Source organism: Geospiza fortis, unplaced genomic scaffold (genome assembly GCF_000277835.1).
Source record: "Geospiza fortis unplaced genomic scaffold, GeoFor_1.0 scaffold41, whole genome shotgun sequence".
Lineage (NCBI taxonomy): Eukaryota > Metazoa > Chordata > Aves > Passeriformes > Thraupidae > Geospiza > Geospiza fortis.
Window position 1 is genome coordinate 7,187,056 of NW_005054299.1, and position 21,999 is coordinate 7,209,054.

Here is a 21,999-nt window from a genome sequence, read left to right on the forward strand (position 1 = left end):
AAAAATCTTAAAAGTATGGTTTATGCAGCTTTATGAAAATTGTCAAAATAATATAGTGTTCTACAGCATTTACTAATGCAAACTGGGTTATCTCACACAACCTTGACTTTATAACAGGGGTTCTGGATGTATACCAGACACACAAAATTGTCATTAACGTGATATGATATGAGAAAGGTGTTGAAGTGAATAACTTATATAGTAGTAATAGTGGTTCTGTCTATGCACAATTTATCTTGCTTTTGAATGGCAAAAAAGATTCTTTGACTTGCCTTGTCTCTGGGCAACTTTAGAGTGACCTAGACACTTCTCAGTTTCAGAGTTCAAAATTGGCCCCTCCTTTTATACTTGGCCGGTGCTTAGACCAAGCTGTAATGCATCACAGTGTCTCACAGAGACCTAAAAAATAGAAGAGACTGAAATCCTAGGCAGGAACATCCCGTAACTCTATAAAAGTCAATGCTGTGTCCCAAAATAATGAAAATACCCCGACTTTGTTTCCAGCTGTATAAATAACTCAGATTTTCAGCTTTACTGCCAGAACTTGGCTGTAAATACCCTTCACTTTGTTCAGTTTTACATCCACCAACAACCATTTTCTCCACTTCTATCTATTCAAAACAAAACCTGAAGCACAAAGGTTATCAGCTCCCAAAACCTCTTGTGCACAGACAGACTCGCAAGGTCTCTTTCAATGAACAACAGCTAATCATTCATTCTCATTATACTGGCACATAAATCTTCTGAGTGACCAGGGAAACCAGAAGCCTGCTACCCTCATAACATTCCTTGCGTGCCTGCTGAAGGCGTTGTGTCTATACATTGCCCACGATTCCCAGAAACACGGAGTTAAGAATAATTCGAGAGATGTAAGAAGGACTAGGAGGGAAGGATAACCTGCACGTAAACATTGCCAAGAAGCCCTCAAAACTAATTGCTTGAGGTGGTTATGAAAATAAAGAAAAAAGCCTGTGATGCTTATCAGTCTTATTTCTCAAAGGCTAACTGGCCTTGGTATAGTTTTACATGTCATTTAAAAAAATAGGTTAACACTAGAGCTTATCATTTTATTCAGCTTGAGAGGCCTTAAAGATCTGCTACATGGACAACAGTTTCACATTTTTTGAGGTATGCTGCACTGACCTCTTCCAATCATCCACAGAAACTAGAGGTCTCGCTGACAACAAGCTGACATTCACAGAGCTACAAAATCATCTGTGAGACAGAAAGGTCAGTCAAGTAGCCAGAAGTGTGTCTGGGGTGTAAACAGCGCATTTTGCAAAAACAGCGTGGTCCAGATCTGCCTGATAGGCAGGGCCAATGCCTTTTGTGCAAAAGGCATAAGTGCCATTTCATATGAAAAAGCATAAACATCTATCTGCCCTCCAAACTCCTAGAATTATAAATAGTTTGAGTGACAAATACTTCTGTCACAGTGTTCAGGATACCTTCAAAAGATATTCCCAGCACTATATATGACTAACCAAAGCCTGGCAGAGTTCACCCTTATAAATATATCCTGCATAAGCCTGTTGATTTGAACAAGAATTTATGTGTCTGTGTCTAAAGGAAGAAGAGAAGAAGCAGGAAGGTTGGTCATGTCAGTCACTTGTGTAAATTTTTCAAGTTGATTGGTAGAGTTTATTATCTATGCTTTGACAGTAATAAGAGCATTGAATTCCTAAATGTTGTGTATTATGTTGCACAACAGGTTTTATCACAGAAAAACTGAGTAGTCTTGATGAATGAAGTTTCACATAGGTTACTGTTGAAAAAAAATTAGACATTATTTGCATAGATTGCATTAAGTTGATTGTTTCCCACCCCTCCCAAGTACCTCAGTACCTTGGAAATAAATTATAGTCAGAGGGTTATTAAAATAAAATTTTTTAAAAGTCCTGAAGTAAATTTCAAACCACAAGACAAAGCAAACAGTACTGTAGTCTATTTTCAGACCTCCTCAAATTCTTCATATTCTAGTTGTCAAACAATCATACGACTCCCAGACATCTTTTTTTTTTCCCCTGAAATCCTGTTATGGAGTCTTCCACAGACACATTAAATTATTTCCTCTTCAATATGTTAAGAAAGAAGAAAGAAGCAACCGTCCTTAAGTCACATGTGTTTCTCTTTAAGAAAAAGGGTCTCCACAGTTCAACAAGGCAAAGAGTTCTCTGTAAATGAAGTCATGCTGAGATTTTTAAAGCACCTAGGATTAGGAAAGCGGTATTGGTAGCAATGTCATTGTCACACAAGCTAGAAATACTCCTTCTCACCCCATTTTTTAATTCCAGCCTTCCTGGGACAGTGTTTCAACCTGTACAAACCAGATTCTTTGCTAAATTTACAACTGTGTTGAGAAACACGTCACTATAGAGAAGCACAAGGAAAGCTGTGTGAAATACTAAGGGTTTAAATGCCCTTTCAAAAATATTTGCTGTCATTCTGACCCAACTGAAAGAAAAAGGGAGTCGAAACTTTTGCAATAGCAGCTTGCCTCCATTGGTAGAACCTGAATATGGGATTTTGCCTGGTTTATTTTAAGTCGGAGCAGCTAGCAGCTGGAGTATGTCCCACATGCTAACACTTGGAATTCCCCAGGGAGAAGGTTTGTTTCAAACATACACGCCAGCCCTCCAAAGCTGGTTGTCTTTGTGCTTTATTAAGTTTACGTCCTCCATCCTTGCCTCAAGTCTCGATGGTAATGCACCTATTCTGAGCAAGTGAACGTTCTTGCCAGCTTCATGTGGACTGGTTTTGATTTAAATGCAATCTATGAACAATATCTACTTGCACACGCATACACACCCCAGGCAGATACTGAACAGACGCAGCCTTGCAGACTTACACAGCAGCTGTGACAACAACTGATGTCACCTCCTTTGCAGAAATTTCCACAAGCGTCTTCCAAAGGCCAAGTTAAATGAGATAGAGCTTATCAGTTTCTTTAAAGTGCTCTGGATGAGACCAGTCCATGTGACCCCCTTCCTGGCCGCGGGGGTGTGGTATGTCACAGCTCCCCTATCAGCTGGCACATGGCAGTAGGAGATATGAGACAGCAGAAAAGCAGTAGTAACAACATCGCCCAGCCTGCCGAAGACACAGCGAATGCGCTGAGTAACTTCAGAGTGTGCTCACTTACTTTCTGCAAACAGGTGGAGGCTGTTCAGCCCTGGCTCCTGCTTGCACAGCCCACTCGGCACAGATGGGTGCTAATGCTGCCAGCTATGCTCTGGAAAGGCTACGGTTCGTTAGCGTCGTATTAACGCCTCTAGCAGTGAGTTGCAATATTCTTTTCTTCTCCTTCACAAACTTTCCCCTTCTTTTGGATATTCTGTAAATAAAAAGGAAATTACTAGTAACGATGATTTTCCGAAAGCAATCGCTTAAGTTAAATCCCCTGCCTCAGTTTTTGCAATAAAAAGATCAGAGAATTTCAGAAGATACCCTCCTTGGCTTTATTTCTAAAACTACTGAATGTTTCAAGTTTCCTTCACTACCTTTAATTATTATTAAATGATCAGTTATAAAGAGTTCATTTTTAAAGCTTCTCACAATTATTATTTTTATTCAAAATACCAACTAGTCAATAATATATTAACAGAAACAAATATGTAATATTTGCAGAACATTTCAATACCTCATACTTGGTAGGACAAAAGGACTCCTTACTTGAAGTAATTTAAAAACATAGCCATAGTATTGAACATTGCGTTCAGCAGCTTGCAATTTTCACCCCAGGGCTCACCCGGTTTCTCTGCATGGGCCTGTTAGCACAGAGGACAGCCTTAAGCACTTACCCCAAGCTAGTCATCATATTTTGGTTAACAAATATTGGTAATGCAATTTTTTCTTTGTGAATGTGCCCCTTCAATGGCTGAATTTTAATTCTTGCACCAGCATAGTTACAGTCACTCTAGATCACTTGGGCATATCCCTTGTAAATCGTGCTATTGGTGCAAGACCAACAGTTTCCAGAACACAGCAGCACAAGGTATAAATTCTGGGTCAAGCCCAGCAGTGAAATATAGGTATACAGTATACATAAGTACTCAAGAATTTGTGGCAACAGCACCAACAGAAGATGAAATTCAGTCTTATGCTCCATTCCTTTGCTACTTCTCCTAGCTCTGCTACTGAGTGTGGAATGACAAAAGTTAGGGAATTTTAAATAAGATTTTTTTGTGGTTCTGCCAGATTGTTCCAATCTTACTCCAATCTCACACTTGTTAAGAATCTCCCTGACTTGTCTAGCCAGCTCACATTGAATTAAAAAAAGCTACCTTGCCTTCACCCATTTCCTCTTTCAAAGCTAAGCGTCTGCAGATAGAAAAATAAGCTTTCTAGGACACAGACAGCCTCTCCTATTTCAACTGTGGTGTACCCAGCTCAAAATTGTGGCTGGAACCTGGATGTTAATGTCACCTTAAATAATAATATTTTTTCAGGTGCTGGCCAGATAGTTCCAGCAATGAGCATATCAGAGCAGCAAAGACACAGCTGCTCGAAACAGCAACGTGCAATGGTTATACATGCAATGAAAAAAGACCTCCTTCAAGGAAGCTATTGAAGACAGCTGCAGATCAGTCCTCCTCAGGGTTCATTAGCTTTTTTCATCTCCTGTAAACCAGCCCTGGGCATGACTTTAGAAGATGATTAAACCAAAAATTTGTGTGTCATTACACCCTCTACAACTCCAGCTGCAACATTTTATCTGTGAAAGCCCCAGGATCCAAGATCCAGGATAGAAGCCTTCTGTCTCTCTACTTCCTTGGCATGCTGGTTACAATCTCTGCTCCCACCACCACCTATGTCTGAACTGTGATTGGTTAAAGACCCTTAATCCTTGCTGGAATTGTATAAACAGAAACATGGATTGCCAGCCACCTAAAATCTCCGGTGAGTCCTGGACTGTGACAAACAAAAGGCCTTTCAGTATTCTCCCCAGCCAGTCTTTCACAAAGGTAGAGTGAATTTTGTGCCCAAGTTCACTTCCTCTTTATGCTGTAGGGATGCTCTAAATGGTTCTGTTATGTGTAGGACAGATACATATTTATCTGTAATCCTGACCATACAGATGGTGAGATGCCCGCTATGAATCAACAGAATCTGCAAAGTTTTGCCAAAGGCACTCATAACTGTGAGTTGCACACATGGGTGCTTTAAGTGCTAAAAAAGGCCCAACTCTCTTCACACCTGAAATATGGGTCCACAGCCCTTACACCTACAGCATTCACAAGCCAGTGCATGGTAGCCCATGCACAGCAATTTTGAATTTGAAACGCAGACACATGACCTCAGATTCCACTCATAAAGGGCTATCTGTGTTCCAATGTTTGAGACTTACAAGTGCAAACATAGCAGAGGCACTAAGGGCTTATGTGAAAAAATAATTATTCCATGTAGAAAGGAAGTTGGCTTGCTTTGAGCAGAGGTGTTAATAGACTAACCTTTTTCCCCAACACCAGCCTGCTTACCTGAAAATATGAAAACATCTACTGATGCAGCACTGTATTTATTTGAGGTGGCTATCATATCCCACTCATGTTAAATGTCTTGCTGCATTTCAGACTAAGATAGTCATTAATGGGAATACCAGTTATAAGAGTCATTTAATGAAAAATAAGCCCTGGACAACTGTGCTGCAATTTTAGTAATTTGGGGGCAGAGGCGTGCAGATCATAGCACACAAATACAGCTAAATTTAAAAGAGTAGCTTCAGAATAGACACCTTCCCCCCTTCCACCAGGTTCAGGATAAGAGCTAGATCTTGAATGACAGTACCAAAACAGGGACTTGGCACAGAGAGGACTTGCTTCAGCTGAGAGATATGCCAGAGTACAGATAAAACCATCAGCAACTGGAACAGCAGAAAGGATGGAAATACTACAAGGATATATGGTAAAAAAGGTATTTAGGTCCTTCTCAAAACAGCGTCACTTTGTTACCTAAACAAGATTCCTTCTTCTCCCCATTTCCAATATATTTCAATTGCAGTCAATGGTAACTCCCAAACAGTGGCAAAAGTAACAATACTTGCACAGACATGGCATTAGCAAATTAAGTACAGGTCCACTGGTTGCTCTAGCTCTGCCTGCGTAATGTTTCCACAGTGACTCGTCTTCTATTAGAAGAAAATTAGTCTCCTCTGCCAGCATAAGCATGCACATAAGTAGGCTCCTAACTCTATCAAAAGGAGTCAGGGCTGAAAACTGGGAAGACAAAAACCTACAGGAAGTGTTTAAACTAAGCCAGACCCCACTGGGAGAGAACCAAGCATTATGCAGCTATACCTACGGGTTAGGTGGGATCTCAGGAATACTGAGGGTGTGGGACAATCTCCCCACCTGCTTTCCTTCCAGCTGGAACTGAAATAGACAAGAGCTAGAAATCACTTTGTAGACAGCAATACAAACATGTCTAGGAGAGACAAGCGCTGTTGATGCAAAGTAGGCAACAGCGATGACCAAGGGTTCTTGTTCTCCCAGCAAATCCCTTGTACCTGAGGAGAATGCAGGACTAGCATGGATGGGCAAGACCTAAAACTCTGCATCTCCTTCCTTGCAGTGTAATTATGTAGATGCTTCTTTATTCTGAAGTTCTTTTGGATATGCTTTGAGTAGGGCTAGGAAAGGATCAACTAGGTTGTCTCAGATTGGATACACTCTCCCTTACTCTTTTTTTTCCAGCCTAAAAGGGTTTAGACAAGGGGTAGTTTTCTAAGGTCATTGGAAAGAAGACATAAATCTGCTAGGAGACTCAGTGGAAGATGTGGCTTGCCAGCTGCTACTCTGTGTGGCAGGGGCTCCCTGGACATCCACACCTCAGCGGAAGCTCTCCCATAACTCTTTCTCTCAGGACTCCATTACCCCTAGTGTTAGCATCTCTGCAATAAAATTAAGATCTGATATAAGATCCAAATTAGAAAAGGAATAAAATAGGGCTTACAGTATCTACCCCTGTCTATGCAACTCTTATATCTGCTTCTATTAATTGATCCATCTGCTTCCCAGAACTTGAGCTGTCTGCACTCGAAGGGAGGACCTTGCTTTTGCTCTGGTAGTGGAAATGGGTGTGCCTATTTGGGGGTGTTTGTGTTCTTAGGGGGAGGTTCATATCCCCTAAAATAAGCAAGTTGCAAGGCTTCTTTATGGAGATGACAACACAATTTCTCACTAAGAGCCCAATGCAACTTATGTCAGGCCATTTCATAAGATGTTGGAGTGTTAACACATGGCATGCATGAGCACCTTTTATATATATCACAAACACCTACTTGCCTGGAAGCAAATCAATAACTCCCTACACCAAAGCTTGCATTTGTTTGCTCTTATTAGAGGTGGAATGGTGCCTGAGGGAGGGCCATAGGCATTCCATTACTTAGGATCAGTGCCTGAGCAAAATGGAAAGGCTGCTAAAAATAAGCAACATTTGCTCATTGGTATAAATAACAAAAGCAAGAGAGAAAGAAAAACAGAAAGAGAACAAGATGAAAATGAAAACTGGCCCCAGACCAGGCCTTGCAGAATGACCAGTCACCTCCTCATTGCCAATTCTCTCACCATCTCCACTATGGGCAAGATACTTTCCACTGCCAAGTGCCCTCAGCTTCTTTCCTGAGAGGACCATCACTTGTAGATTCACACTGGGTCTGAGCATGGAAGATAGCTCCCACAGCACCTCACAAAATACCACTGTGATCCCTGCAGTAGCTTGTGAAGTATTTGTTCTATCTCTATCTTGTTTATTAAGGGTATTATGGAGTGGGGTGAGAAAGGGAAAAAGCTGCACTTCCATAAGGCTGTCATCATTAAAAACTTTATCCTCTCTTTATTAAAATAGAAATAACTTTTGGATTCCCATTTTCTAACAGACTTCCGGAGCCAGTAATTGCCAGAGCACCCTTGGCTGCCTGTTTTCAAGTACTAAGGTTGAGATTGCTAATCCTATCTATACTTGGAGGAAAATAAGAAGACCAGACTAATTAAAAATTCACCTTTGCCCTGTATTCCTAAAAGCAGTGCACAGCCCCATGGCACCAGACACTTCAGGGTGAGCTGTGTTTTTATGGAGACTTTAAAGCAGAGTTTGCTTCTGGTTACTTTTCCTTTTAGTGTCTCTTTAATAAAAAGGAATAACGATTGGAAACCAGCTCCTAAAGTAGCACACTCAATCTTTCCTCTGCTTCTATTTAGTGTATTCTATTGTAATAAAGTGCACACACACACAAACCTATTAGCCCTACAATTAAACAAATAATGGCATTAACAACTCCCACCCACCGCCTTAAGCAGGTTTAGCTGGGAGAGCAGAAGCAGCTGTCTCTGTCCTGTGTCTCTGCCAGAGGTCACCATCCTGCATCAGGATCAGCTGATCCTCCTGGATAAACTCCTGAGCAAGTGTAGTGTACAGGCTGCAGCATGATCATAAACCACCTCCAATTTCAGTTTACTCTGGCAGTAACCTCCTACAAAAATAAAGGAAGAAACCTAAGGCTGGTAACTGGTTCATCTCTTAGTATCAGATAAATCCACCTTTGATTACGTTTCAAAGCTTCAAAAAATGGAACAGTCAAGAGGTTTATAATAATGCTCTAGGTTGCCATGAATTAACATGAATTCTTGTACTGACAGAGGTCACTAACATAACCATTGAATTACACTGCTGATGTAAGAGCTAAGAGAGGTCCTCTAAAGTTTATCCAGGCATGTGTAGACTTTGAACATTTTTAAAGCTAGCTAGCTCTATGAAATTAAGCCCTTTTCAAACCAAGGAAGAGGACAAGCTTGGGTATCTCCATATAGGCCCCAACAGTGTTGCTATATCCAAGCTATCATTGCTACCACATGAAATTATCTCAAACAGTAAAGAGATGAGAGAAGGACAAGGTTCTGACTCAAGTGAGAGGTATTTTTTTAACATCAGACCAACAGATGATGGACTCAGAAGCTATCAATGTCTTTTTGGCATCCAAAGTGGAGACAGACATACTTACAGTGGACTTGCTTCCTGGTAATTATAGAGAAAACAGCAGGTGGGTTACAGTTAAGTTTCTGGTGCAGATTTCACACTGTCAGATTCACACAAAACAGAGAAAGATGCCAGTTTTGAGGAATGGTGTGAATGAGGAGAGTGCTAAACAGTAGATATACCTTGAAAGCAGGAAAATAATACATAAGGAATGCCATGGTCTCCTCTTGCAGGGAGTGTGTGCAACACAAGACTTAAAAATGAGGGCAAGATTTATTATGCTTTGTCTAGAGTATTAGGTAAGGCATTTGAGGATGGGAGGTGTGGGAAGATTGGAGCAAGAAAGATCTTTCAAAAGAATGATTTGTGGTATCTGGAAGGGGTTTGTTTTACAATGCTTGAACCACATTTATGTAGCTTCAATAACACAAAGTCCTGGTGTGGGTGCATCACACTGAGAAGGGAAGATCTTCTCTTGTGGCTTTCACCACACTTGTCCTGGCCTCCTACTCATGGTTTGCACTGACACAGCTCCAGGTAGCCCCGAGACATCAAACCTGACACAACCATCCTGCGCACCCTTCTAAACACCACAGGCAAGCCCTGCTCCTCTCGGTCACATTTGGAATTCTGGGCACTCCCCTGCAGCTAAGAGAAACTCAGAGCTGGTGTATCTGTACAGAGACGAGCAGGATCTGGTGTCTGTCATGTAAATCCTGCCCAAAGTCGGCCTCTAAACCTTCCATGATGCATTTCAAGACTATCTTGTTTAAATGAGCACTGAGAGCATGAGAGAAGAGGAGAGGGAGTAGAACAAGGCTGGCACACTGGCAAGGGCAGGCATGGAGCCAGCCAGCTCCCTTAGGGCAGGGGAGGCAGCCCTGCTCACAGTGGCTGGGAGGCACAAGCCACCCTCCCAGCTATTCTTGTCACAGGCCACTCTGCAGAGCCCCTGCCAGCCTCTGGAGGAGGGCACAGGCACATGATAAGGATAAGCAGGACCTGAAACAAGATGGCACCAAATAAATTTCCCTCTGCATGACCTATGCAGTAGATTTTCTGGCATCTCAAAAAGCACAAAGAGAAACCCACTGGAGTAAGCAGAGCCCTGCGTCAGCAAAACACCATCTCTCACATGAAACACTCTGGCTGGCAGACCTGTGAAGGTGAGGATTACTCACTGTTTCCAACACTGTACCACATGTTTAAGAGATAATTATGGAGGGACAAGGAGAGTATTCATCTCATTTTCCTTTCTTCTTTCTTTAAAATAATTTGGAGTGTACCATTTCTGCCCTCAAAAAATCAATTCAGAGAGAGAGTCCACTAGTTTATTACAGGGCAACAATTCTACTATGAAACACTCTGTAAATGATGTCATCAGAAGCATCAAGAAAGTAAAAACTGAACAAGAAAAGGATTTAGATTCAGCTAGCCTAAAGCAAATAGTTCAATCAAGGAAAGAAAAATAAATCCTGACAATTGCATTCAGGATTTATTTTAAGTTAAGAAGTTATCTTAAGTTAAGAATTAAGGAAAATACATCTGAAAACCAAGGTCGCCAAATCTGACTTTCTGTATTGTCCAGCCAAAGAAATTTCCTCCACTTACAAAGTTTTTATTTGCTGCAAGTTTTCATTAAATATTTCAGCAAACAAAAGGAAATAGCAAAACCAGAAGGGAGGCAGGACAGTGTTTTTCAGGGACAGTGGAAACTAATTCAGAAAAGTGGGTCAAAGGAAATGCTGAAAGATACAAATCCATCCTACACTTTAACTAAAGTCAGAAAGTACAGGAAGTATTAGCCCACAAACAGTTATTGCAGCACTTAGTAGATAGCTCAAATTTGCCCTGGAAATTAATAGAAAGTAGAACAGTCACTCAACAGGGGCAAATAGGCCATCATTTGGGACTCAGGAAAAGGTTCTGCTAATAAAACAATAATAAACAATAAAACAATGTAGCAGCAAACACATGTATTTGCCACAGATCATCCAAGTCCTTTTCCACCCATTTTGAGTAGAGACCTGTTTCTGTTTATCCACTGAAGGCGCATGTTAAAGAATGGTACCTGACAGACAGTATAGGAGAGGAGGGGGCTGGAGGTCAGGAGAGGCTCCAGTGACCAACCATCAGCTCTTAGGTAAGGTTAATGGTGGCTCTAGTTGCATTACAAGGGAGAAAAGCACTGGAAGAAGATCTCCCTCACAGCAGGATTAAGAGAGATTGTAAACAACAGGGAATTGTGCATTTGCATAGTCTTCAGAGAGCCAAAAGCAGCAGGAGAAAAGAGGAGTAAGAGTGTGGTACCAGAAGGAAGCAGCGGAAGAGGGCCAAGAGTGCAGAGCAGCCATTGCCTAGTCCAGGAAAGTGGCTCTGGGAGAGGCTCTCAGTGGCTGCAAGCATTGCCCCTACAGTCAGGGTGGCTCTCCTGGGAGCCCTGGCAGCAGCAGGAGGGGCACAGCAGAGGTGGGAGCCTTGCCACAGGCTGCTTGGTCCAGCTCCGTGATGCTCCATGGCCACGTCTTACAGCAGTTTTCTCCCTCACTGCAAATTTCATTGAGAAAATGTTTACAGCAAATCAAACCTTTGAAGGGAAACCACAAATATTGAGGAGGGTTGTCAGCAGCCATCAGACCTGTGTCCCTAGTTTATAACTACAAATGCAAAGTAAAGAGAGAGGTGATTTGGCAATGGTGTGAGGAGGCTGCCCCTCTGAAACTCCAACCTTTCTCTCTCTGTCAGCCCGTGCTATGCCTCCTATTTTACTTTCAAACATCTAACTGACAGACAAATCTGTCATGTAAGCTAGTAACTACAAAAAATTAGCTCTAGCCAATTGTGAATTCATTTGCTCTTTCTATTTGCTCTCCTTTGCTCAAACATAAAATTTTGTACGAGTCAGCATATTTCACCACGTTTAAGATTTTAGTAACACAGGCAAAGGCAGGAACTAAATATCACAAATGCAAAAGATGAAGAAAAATCCAGCCTAGGGACAATCATGGCAGCAGAGAAATTCAGTATACCCGAACTACTGCACTACTTCACTGGCATTTCCATTTTCTAGTTCTAGTCTAGCATTTCTAATTTAAAAAAAGGGGGAGTTTTTCCCTATGAATGATTAAAAAAAAAAAAAAGAAAGAAAAACACCACCCACATATTAAACTAACAATTCTCCACAATGATTTGTGGAATAACACCTTTTCTGCAAGTTTTAAATACCTCTATATTGTTAATAGAAAAATAAACACCACTTGCCAAATAAATCTGCACTAATCTAATCTAACAGCATCTAACCACTCTACATGTTTCCCTATTGTTATACCCCTATAGAATGACTTTGCTAGCCCTCCCCTAAACCCATTGCTTCCTGTACCTCCTGCATCTCAAAGGCATGCAAATGAATCCTTAAGAGTTTTCCCCCTTCTTTGACACATACAACTCACTCTTTTTTTAACAGGCTAGAAACAAACAGATTGTATTTATTTACATTGTGATTGTCTCCAAAGACTCCATCCAGCACAGCGGTGAGAGCAAAGAAACCATCATTAAAGCAAGACCAGAGTTCAAGCAGCAGCAACCGATGCTTGGAGCTCAGCACTGAAAAAATTTCAGATGTGAGTACAAACGAAACAGAGAATTGTTCACTGGACTGCAGCAGCACTGCAAGTTATAGTTTAGTTTAAGTTGTAGTTAGTTTTAAACTGCAAGTTTAGTTTCCTCCACTAAATTTTTTTGTGTTTCAAGTATAGGAGTGTATTTCCTTTTAAGCTGGAAAGTTCTACCCTTTATGTCGTCCTAAAACCTGGTTTCCAAGACTTCCATCATTGTATATGAGCTACGGTGAAAACCAGGAGCAGCCCTTATTCCCAGTCAGTTATATCTACATGGGCAGGTCAAGAGTTATTAGAACAAAACCAAAAAAACACACTGCCAAATGGAAGTACAGCTTCTTGGCTTAGATAAAATTAAAAAAATTAAAAAGTCAAGGCCAGCATTTTCAAACATAGAAGCAAACAATCAGCTTCTAAGTCTCTGGGATACTCTAATTTAAACCCCAACCCTCTTTAGGAATCCATTTCAGTTCAAGAGGATCATTTTAGTTTCATAAGTTCAAGTCCCAGGCAACATACCTATGAAGCAGTCTGCAAACTTACCAGCAGGGCACAGCATGTAGTTCCATGAGGATTGAACAGCACAGGAAACTACAGGGTTGTCACTGCTGGCCCAGACATCCTTGTGTCCCCCTGCAATGCCACTACTCTGAGCAAGCCCAGGAAAGGTTCATTATTTCCCACTCTTGACAGCGTCAAGACTGTCCAAACTTACTGAAACAATCAGGCTACACCCCTCACCTTGCTGCACATCCCTACTCTGCCTGAATAACCACGGAGTCACTCCTTCCTGGCTGCGGGATAAAGCTTCTGAAAATGCATCACTTCAGTACAGAATAGAAAACAAACAGCAAGGCTGGCTCTGGCATAAACAAACTGCCCCTCCTCATCTCCACAGCCTCACACTTGCCTCTAAAAGGTGATGGTTAAAACAGCAAGAGCTGTCAAGGGTTAGTTTTTCCATGGGGTTTACCTAGTGGGAATCTTTAAGAAAATAAATCCAGGCTTCAGGTGAAAATGCCAAACAGTGTCAGTGATGTTAGGCAGGGGTCACCGAGGTGCCCTTTTCACACTTAAAAGAATTTAAGCTTGCATTTGTATTGGAGGAAGAAGGTAGAAAACCTTAGGGCTGAAAAAAAAAAGAGTTTAATTCTGAATTTTGAGGGCAGGAGATGCCTATCAGTTGAATAGAAAAGACCTCTCCCCTTTTGTAATCAATCAAAATACACATTTCAGGAAGAGTGGGCATTCCCAGATGTTCTCCTGAACCACCTGCAAGTTTCCAAACATATTTAGGCTGAGCTTTAATCAGATGGCCAGCAGAGAAAATCATCCCTCTATTGCAAACAATTCACTGTGTGACCTTAAATAAATCACTCGCATATGGTCAGCACTAGAGAATAAGAAAGAGAAAGTTTTCTGCTTCTTTTCTGCTCCTTTTTTTTCTGCTCCTTTTCATGTATAGAGGTATTGCAGGGAGGCAGGGAACAGAGTTCATACTGTGTTATTTACTGTGAATCTTCACTTTTTAATTCTGGGAAGAGATTTTTAAATGTGCCACAAAAGTACTACTACAAGTAAGTAAGGGAGAGAGGGGGATTTTCAGTTGTACCTGGTGACATTCCAAAATAACAAAAATATATGAGAAAATACTTGAAGAAAAGCTTTCCTTAGAGAAAATTACGGATTGTCATAACTCAGAAAGAATAGAAACAGTCATCCAGGAGCTTGACAGAACATGTAATGTTCCTCTCCCTTGCCTTTGAAGGTCACCTTTATTCTTGATGAGATTCTCTCTCTGCAGAAGGTGAGAGCAAACAAAAATGCTTCACATGTGTCTGCAGAGCTTCTCTACCAAACTACGTTTCCCATGAAGTTCCCTTGTTTCTCTTCCCACTTATCAGCTATTGATAACTCTGATTATCAATAATTGGTGTCCAGAAACCAATTAATTTATATCAACAGGATGGGGATGTCTGTAACCTGACCTAGCTAGCCAAAGACGAGTCTGCCTGTAGGTTTGCTTTTAGGTACTGCTGCTTCAACTAGGCAGCACCAAGAGTGGATCAAAAAAACCCAAAGCAGACCGGCCTGGGTGAAGTGCAAAGCACACCTGGATCACAAAATGAAATTGGATTTTCTGGGGCCTCTTTCACTGCACCCCCAGCCTGTGCTCCTCAGGCTCTGTACCCAGGCCCTACAGACAAGCCTGAGCTGCAGTACAAAGCACAGTTGGCAGCTAATTTGGATTTAGCCATTTCACACTTGCAAGCCAGGGATTCAAAGCCAAATACCAGGGCCCCCTCCTACTTTCCAACACAGAAACAATTTAAAACAGATCTAACACCTATGTAGTACTGATTTGGTTATCTTCAAAATCCCCATTGTTCTGTTTGAAGAGCATATCCTCCTAGAATAGCCTCCTTTTGATAAACAACTCCTTCTGCATGTCAGCCAAACAACAGTTTTGCTCTTTATCACAAGTGGACCAGCAGCAGAAACAGTGTGTGGCGAAGTGGGGGAGGAGGGAGTTTTAGCTGAAAATAGAGTTCATTGTCAGCTGGACTTTAGACTCAGGTTTTTAAATAGGTTTTGGAATGTGGATATGAAGCAGTTAAAAGAACCCTACCTCCAGCCCTTAAAGGGAAAAAAACCCTTTATTCACACACTTAAAAATCATAGTAGAACCTCAGGTAACAGGGTCATTCGTGTGTTGTACGCAAAAGCTTCTTGTATACGAAGGTAGAAATATTCAGGAAAACAAATATTAGTTCCTCAGGAATCAAACAAACAACAAACAAAAAAATTCTTAAATAGAAATATGCAACACCAAATAACCCATTTGTAAAAAAAGTTTTAAAAGACACATTATGAAATTTAAATAGTTTTTTAGACCCGTAATAACAGGTATATAATTTTAAATTGTTTCATAGGCCAGAGATTTCTGTGCCTTGTGTAGAGTTAGTGGAAAACAAAAAAGTTGCTACAAATTATTCGTATTTTCTTACATTCCAGATACACACATGGAGGAATGTGACAGTTTCTGAAGTGTTTATTTTATGAAAAATATTGACTCTTGTCAGTAATATATTATTGCATTATTCTATAATGACACCATGTAGTTAGATTGTATATTTTGCTTCAAATATCCCCTCACCATGGCTGAAAATAGTTTTACTTCTTCAGTTCCTAGGATTACTTGACATATGCATGCGAAACTCACAACCTAAAATCTGCCACAAAAACAAAAAAAAATCTTATTTTGCATGTTCCATGAAGAGTAAGCTATCCTAAGAAAGCTGATTGTATAAAAGATGATATGACTGGCTTCAATATTCATCAACACATGTGGGAAATGGAAAAATTGGAAAAGATCTACACCTAAACATAAAAAGTAATGATCAGAGCAAAGCACAGCCTGAAACCATGCAGCTCCTGCAAAGTCCACATGCTTTATTGGCACCTACATAAAATGATCTTGTAATTACAGGCAGAATTCCTACCAAAGTCTTATGTTTAAAAAAAACACTCTTAAGTCCACAAGCTGCCAGAGAAGCCCCATCACTTTGTTGTCAGAAGTTTGCTGAAAAGCTCTAAGTGGCCTAAACAACACAAACTTCAGCATCTTGGGCAGCGCTATCTGCTGAGGGCCCGTGCCTGACCCCGCTCGCACCAACAGGCCAGGATAAGGATGAGGGTGAGGATAAGGATGAGGATAAGGGCTTGGAAAACATCGGCCCTGGCTCCTGGGCTTCCCACAGATAGAACATCTGGGCAGAGTTAACCGTGGCACCCTGTGTGTGAACAGCGGCTGCCCCGTGACAGAGCCACCGTGGGACACCGCTTCTCTCTGCTGTGCTGGGGGCAACCCAGCCAAATGCTCTGCTTGTGGAAATGAGCTCTGGAAGTAGTTAAAGAAGTGTTTACAGCACGGTTTGCAAAAGATAAGGAGACAAGATGCTCTTCAAAAGTCAGGGAATTCTGTCTGAGCATAAGCTTTTTTCCTCCTGTTCAATCACAGATACCACAAACCAAATTCAGGCAGACATTCATGCTGACTTTTTTGCAAATTTCCAGCGTCTAGCAAGACTGGCTAGCAAAGTCTTGGTCCACCAACATCATAAGGCAAAACTCACTACTGGCCCAAGAGGTGACAGAAGTTCTCAAAAAATCTTATATATAAGACAATAAACTTCCCAGATCTTGCCATTACCATTTAAATTGGCCAACCAGCCTTTATGCACAGCACCTATATGCAAACCATCAAGTGAGATGGGAAAAACTTGGAATATAACTGTTGTGCAATTGACAGGAAGGAACTTATGTTGATTTTCGTTTTACTAGCAAGATCTTCTGCATCTTGTTGGTAAAACATTCCATCACTTGTATTTTCTAGAGAAACAGAAGTTAATTCCATTCATTCAAGGCTCCTGTACTCAGAAATGAGTGGCAGCAAGGATTTACAATCGTTGAACTGATCTCCCTCCCATTTGTGACCATCTAACTTCCTTGTAACAACCACAGTAATTGCTGCTACAAAAGAACAGCTGGTTTAAATGCATTTTGGCCAGCCTTTGCTACAGCTGGGAAGGTTGGATGGTGGAGGATGACCTTTTCCTTTGACCACTCTCCAGAAGTTCTGCCTGGACTGCCGACAAGCACTCAGCCATAATATGAAAGCCTACTCTGTGCATCTCAGTGAAAATGTCTTAAGTTATAAAACTCATCAAGGAGAAATAAGTAACTCTTACAACAATGCTTCAAGCTTGTAAAAACCTAGAAATCTTCTATTATAATAAGGACAGTTGGCATTTTATGTTTATCGTACATTCAACAGCAAGAAAGAGATACAAAATATCTACTCTTGCAGAGACATTTTGTTTTCATAAGTTTGAGGGTTGGGATGGGTTTTTTTTACTTGGTATTTGGTTGTTGTTTTTTGGTTTTGTTTTTTTTTAACTGAAATAATATCTATTCAAACAAAGCATATGGTTGATTTCTATGTAAAGAAAGATAAACGCTTTCCATCTTTTAAAGTCAGCTCCAACTGAAAGAAACTTAGAGTCAAAAAAAATAAAGAGAAAAGCAATAGATTTCTTTTTAAGGAAAAGTAGTGAACCTACATAGTAAAGGAAAGATTTAAATTTAAGGACTTTGAGCAACATTGCTGGGAAAAAAAAACATTCTGTGCATTCATGGCATTGTGCTGCAGACAGAAAAACATACACACAGTAATTATATGCAGATATGTCATTGAGGAAAACTGTGTTATGACATTAAACAGAGAGATGAAAATTAGCAGCAAACTAAAGGCGGAACATAAGAGTCCAGTTTTGCACCTTGGGTTCTGTCAACATGTTCTAAATAATGAGAATACAAGCTCAGGATCCTCAAGAGTACTGCGAAGAGAACATAGTAGGTTCATTTCAATGGCACAGAACAACTCCTTCAAGAAAACAAAATTACATGCAGAACTGTAGAGGTCCATCAGGTAGCACAGGGGGTTACAGCAAAAAGAGTCCCCTGTTCTCAATGCTCCTTGATACAGCTTCTACAAAATAAACATTTTTCTCCCATTTCCCTTACTTTCCTTTTAACAAATTTACAAATGCTTATGAAAAGAAAACATGAGATTGCATCTGGTTTGTCTGTGGTGCCATTTGTTGCTATATGGAGACTACTTGGAAAAGGTGATGAGTGGTGAGTTGGTGAAAGATATTAGTAGAGAAACAATAGACAAATTGCCCTCAATGTCGTGCTTAACCTTTTAGTGTTCACATCTTGGTTTCTCCCTCCTCTCTGGGAGGCCTAAGCAGAGGATAATGATTTACATTGCCCTGCACAAGCTGCTTTCCCCTCCAAAACATTAGCAAATGTCTCCTTCTTACTTCCATGGGCACAATGTATGTGAAATTATTCTTGGGAGCAGGGGGAAGCAACTCACTGAAATCCTTTTATTTTTCCTTATTTGCTCCTTTAGCAGAACTGAACAACATCCTTTAATAAAAAGGATGATTTGCATGTTCAGCACAAGTCAAACACCACCAAATTTATTTCTTCGTGAACGTGTAGGTAGAGAATGAAGACATTTAAAGGAAAACTCTGCCCTTGATGCCCACTGAGCAGCAAGCTGAAGCATACAAACCACTAAGTACCCACTGTAAAGATAAAACTTTATTGAATGCAAAGAGCACGCCTTCAAGAGCCTTTAATAAAGGGGAAAAAAAAAGCCACATAAAAATGATTTGCAGTTTCCCAATGAACACATCAATTTACTTATTAAATATTGCTTTCAAAGTTGCAGTCACAATAGCCCTTGTCCCCTGCCAGTTGCAGTAAGAAAGATACATTGAACAAGGGTGTCAGCTGAATACCAGCATTGATGTTAATGCCAACTGCCCAAAGCCTTGCCAAGCTGCTGACGTTTCCAGCAAGGGCTCCCTCATTTTCAGCTCTTTTTAAAGCTTTCTCAAAGTACTGAAATTCTAGAAGCCAAATTCTGTGCATTTTGCAAAGACATATAAGACCTTATCTTTTCAAACAGGAGAAGATTCATCCAACAGCCTCAGTTTTTCTAACAAAAATAATTTGAAAGTTATTTTCACTTTCATTGCTGACTATCATGTCTTGATTCCACATGTCATTGCATTTAAGCTCACTTTATGAGCTTATATTTTGACTCAGATTAACAATAAAAGCCAAAGAAAGTCTTTTCTAACCAAAAACACCAGTCATCCTCTGAAATTAATTTCCAGCATTCAAATCACTATAGCTTTACATCTACATTTTTTTCTTGGTTTCTCATTTCAGCACAGGATGTGGAAACTCAGATGTATTCCATCAAGTATTTCTGTAGTTTTGCCTGCACCCTCAATTGACTGCAGTTTACTAATTTTTAGCAGAAGAAATAATTGCTGTAGTCGTTTTCTCCAAAACCAAGTCAGTTTTGAGAAATATTGTCATTCTGCAACTCCTTGGGCATCAGGATTGAAAGGTAAGACCACACAAAGAGCAGTGAGAACAGTGAAGACAAAACCTTTTTTTTTTGTCGTTTCCTGCTCCACTTTCTCCTTTTTCACTTTCAGTGATAGAGGCATAAAAAGCAGCAACAGGATTTGACCAGTGGCACTGGGAGCAGTCAGGATGTGCACGTCCTGTGGTACCTATTCAGTTACCTTAGAGTTAAGTTCAGACTTAGTATCACCTTCCACTCCTCGAAACAGAAATTTCATTGATGGCATTTCTCTTGGGTGGGTGCCTTAGCTCAGACTCTTGGTGAGGCCAGTCTTGCTCGTTGTAGAGTTTTCAGGTGAGATGCATAAATAATCGGTCACAGACACTGCCTAATCACTCTTTGTTGGCATCTTCATTCCAGAGGCAACTGCACTTAACTCTGGCATACTGAGACATGCAGCTAAGCTTCACATCTCAGGCTTTAGTGAGTGGAATTTTGGTGATTCCCCCTGGACATTCTCAAAATCTGCTCTTGCACTGTCATTCTGTCCAAAGCCACATGAACAGAGAGCTTGCACAAAGCAGAAAGCTTCGCCCTTCTGAAGTTTTATTCAAGGCTCTTCCTTTCTCTCTCTTTATTTTTTAAGAAATCTTTAGTTAGTCATACTTTAAGACCTAATACCAGACAAGTGACCTTATTATTTGCTTGGGCATGAGCAACATTATTTTATGTTGTAAGATCTAATCCATATTTGGAAATTTATATTCTAGGACACATCACTTGCAACTTTTTAAAGAAAATAAGAGTAGTGACCTCCTAAAAATCATGACATGCCAAGACTGTTTTATAGTCAATTATATTTTAGTTTAAACACAAACACATGCTATGTCCAGTAATAACCCAACATTAATAAAAGGAAGTTTAAAAATGCCTTAAATCTAGCCCCAAATTCCTATGACACAAACACATTTAAACACATTTAAAACAATATTTCCACTCATTTGAAGTAGGAGCTTATCCTCATAGTCTTAGTCTCTGCTTTAGAGTTAGTTCTTTAAGCAAAGTTATGGACTTCAATGCCAAATGTTTAACCTAAATGTCAGGATTGAAGCAAATGTCACTGTGGTACATAGGCACAGAATGGGAGAGGAAAAAAAAATCTGTCACTCTTCAGACAAACTGTCTTCACAAGGAGCAGAGAGTGCTGAACACCTTGCAAGCCAGCCTGGGTTCTGCATTTTAATTAAATTACTAAAGTCATTTTACTCAGAACACAAAAAACAATAACTGAATGTCTTCATGATTCCCTAGTGCATAACTTGCACATTGCATGTTCCTTCCATTGCTTTGTCCAGGCCTCCAAAGCCTCAGAGAGACTGTTGCACCATTTCTTGAGGCATTTGTCCCAATATTTCAATGGCAAACCAAATAAGAGGCAAAGAATAAAAGGGACTATAACAGCAGAGGGTGATTCTCTCTGTTGTGTAACATCACAGCTTGAAATGACAATGAAATCAGTCCTACAGAAAAAAAGCAAACTTATAAATCACATTGCATGTAAAAATGCTTCATATTTTTAAAGTACTCCTCATATGCCAGTGAACTCAGGAGCCAGTTTCAAGTGACTCCCACGATGAAATTTTGCCCACAGAACCAAAGCAGCTGGATGAACAAACGTGGGAATAAAGGACCAAGTGTTAAGTGTTTGAACTTACAGATGTGAGCTTGGTGCCATCAGCACTCTGAGCATCATCTGGTAGGTATATTGGGGTCTCTTTACTGCTGTGCTTTTGCCACTTTCCTGCAATGATGACTAACATCTGACTGATATATTATTTTACAATGAGAAACAGAAATCATTCTCATCCTAATTGCCCAGCTAACATATCCACAGCTCAAATCATGTTTTTGCACCCAGAGTTCCATCTATTGTTTTCTGCCAGCAACTAAGAGACCATTTCTATGTTTCTCTTTTACAAGCAGAAGTCATTCAAAAAGTCATCAAATCTGATTTTTTTTTCTCTATGATCTACATACAGCTCAACAGATCCTCACATCTGGCACTGCACCATTTATTCAATCCTAGAAAACTGCTCTTTACTGCACACTGAAACAGAGAAAGACTAACAGTGCTCATTCAGTTTAGAGCCATTGGTCACTATAACTTACTTAAAGAGTATTGATGTGCCCCAAGTATTGATCAGTGCAATCCAACTGCTCTGTGCAGCATGCTGGAAGGCAGCAGCTCACTGCACAGTGAGGAGAAGGAATGCAGTGACTCAGGACAAAAGCCCAGCTCTCCCAGAAAATGCTGTGTGCTCTCGAATGTTTAAGCAGAGCAGGCAAACCTTTTCTTCTTGGCTGTTTCCAGGGACACATCAGATGGCCTCATGCCACGGCAGAAGCCAGAATTTTGTTTCTCTTCTTCCAAAGAAAAGGCCTGAATCAGCCACTGGT

The 21,999-nt window shown here is 40.5% G+C and overlaps 2 long non-coding RNA genes across 2 annotated transcripts in view; one reads left to right on the forward strand and one right to left on the reverse strand.

The window, feature by feature from the left end:
• Positions 1-21,999, reverse strand: part of LOC102044376 — a 138,501-nt gene that overhangs the window by 9,657 nt on the left and 106,845 nt on the right. The window contains exon 3 of the long non-coding RNA XR_265230.2: positions 3,143-3,334. This is a non-coding gene — a long non-coding RNA (uncharacterized LOC102044376). The remainder of the gene's footprint in view (positions 1-3,142; positions 3,335-21,999) is intronic.
• On the forward strand, positions 3,080-12,492 carry LOC115948383. Its single transcript, XR_004082206.1, has 3 exons — positions 3,080-3,277; positions 4,449-4,899; positions 12,434-12,492. It is a non-coding gene; the product is annotated as an uncharacterized LOC115948383 (long non-coding RNA).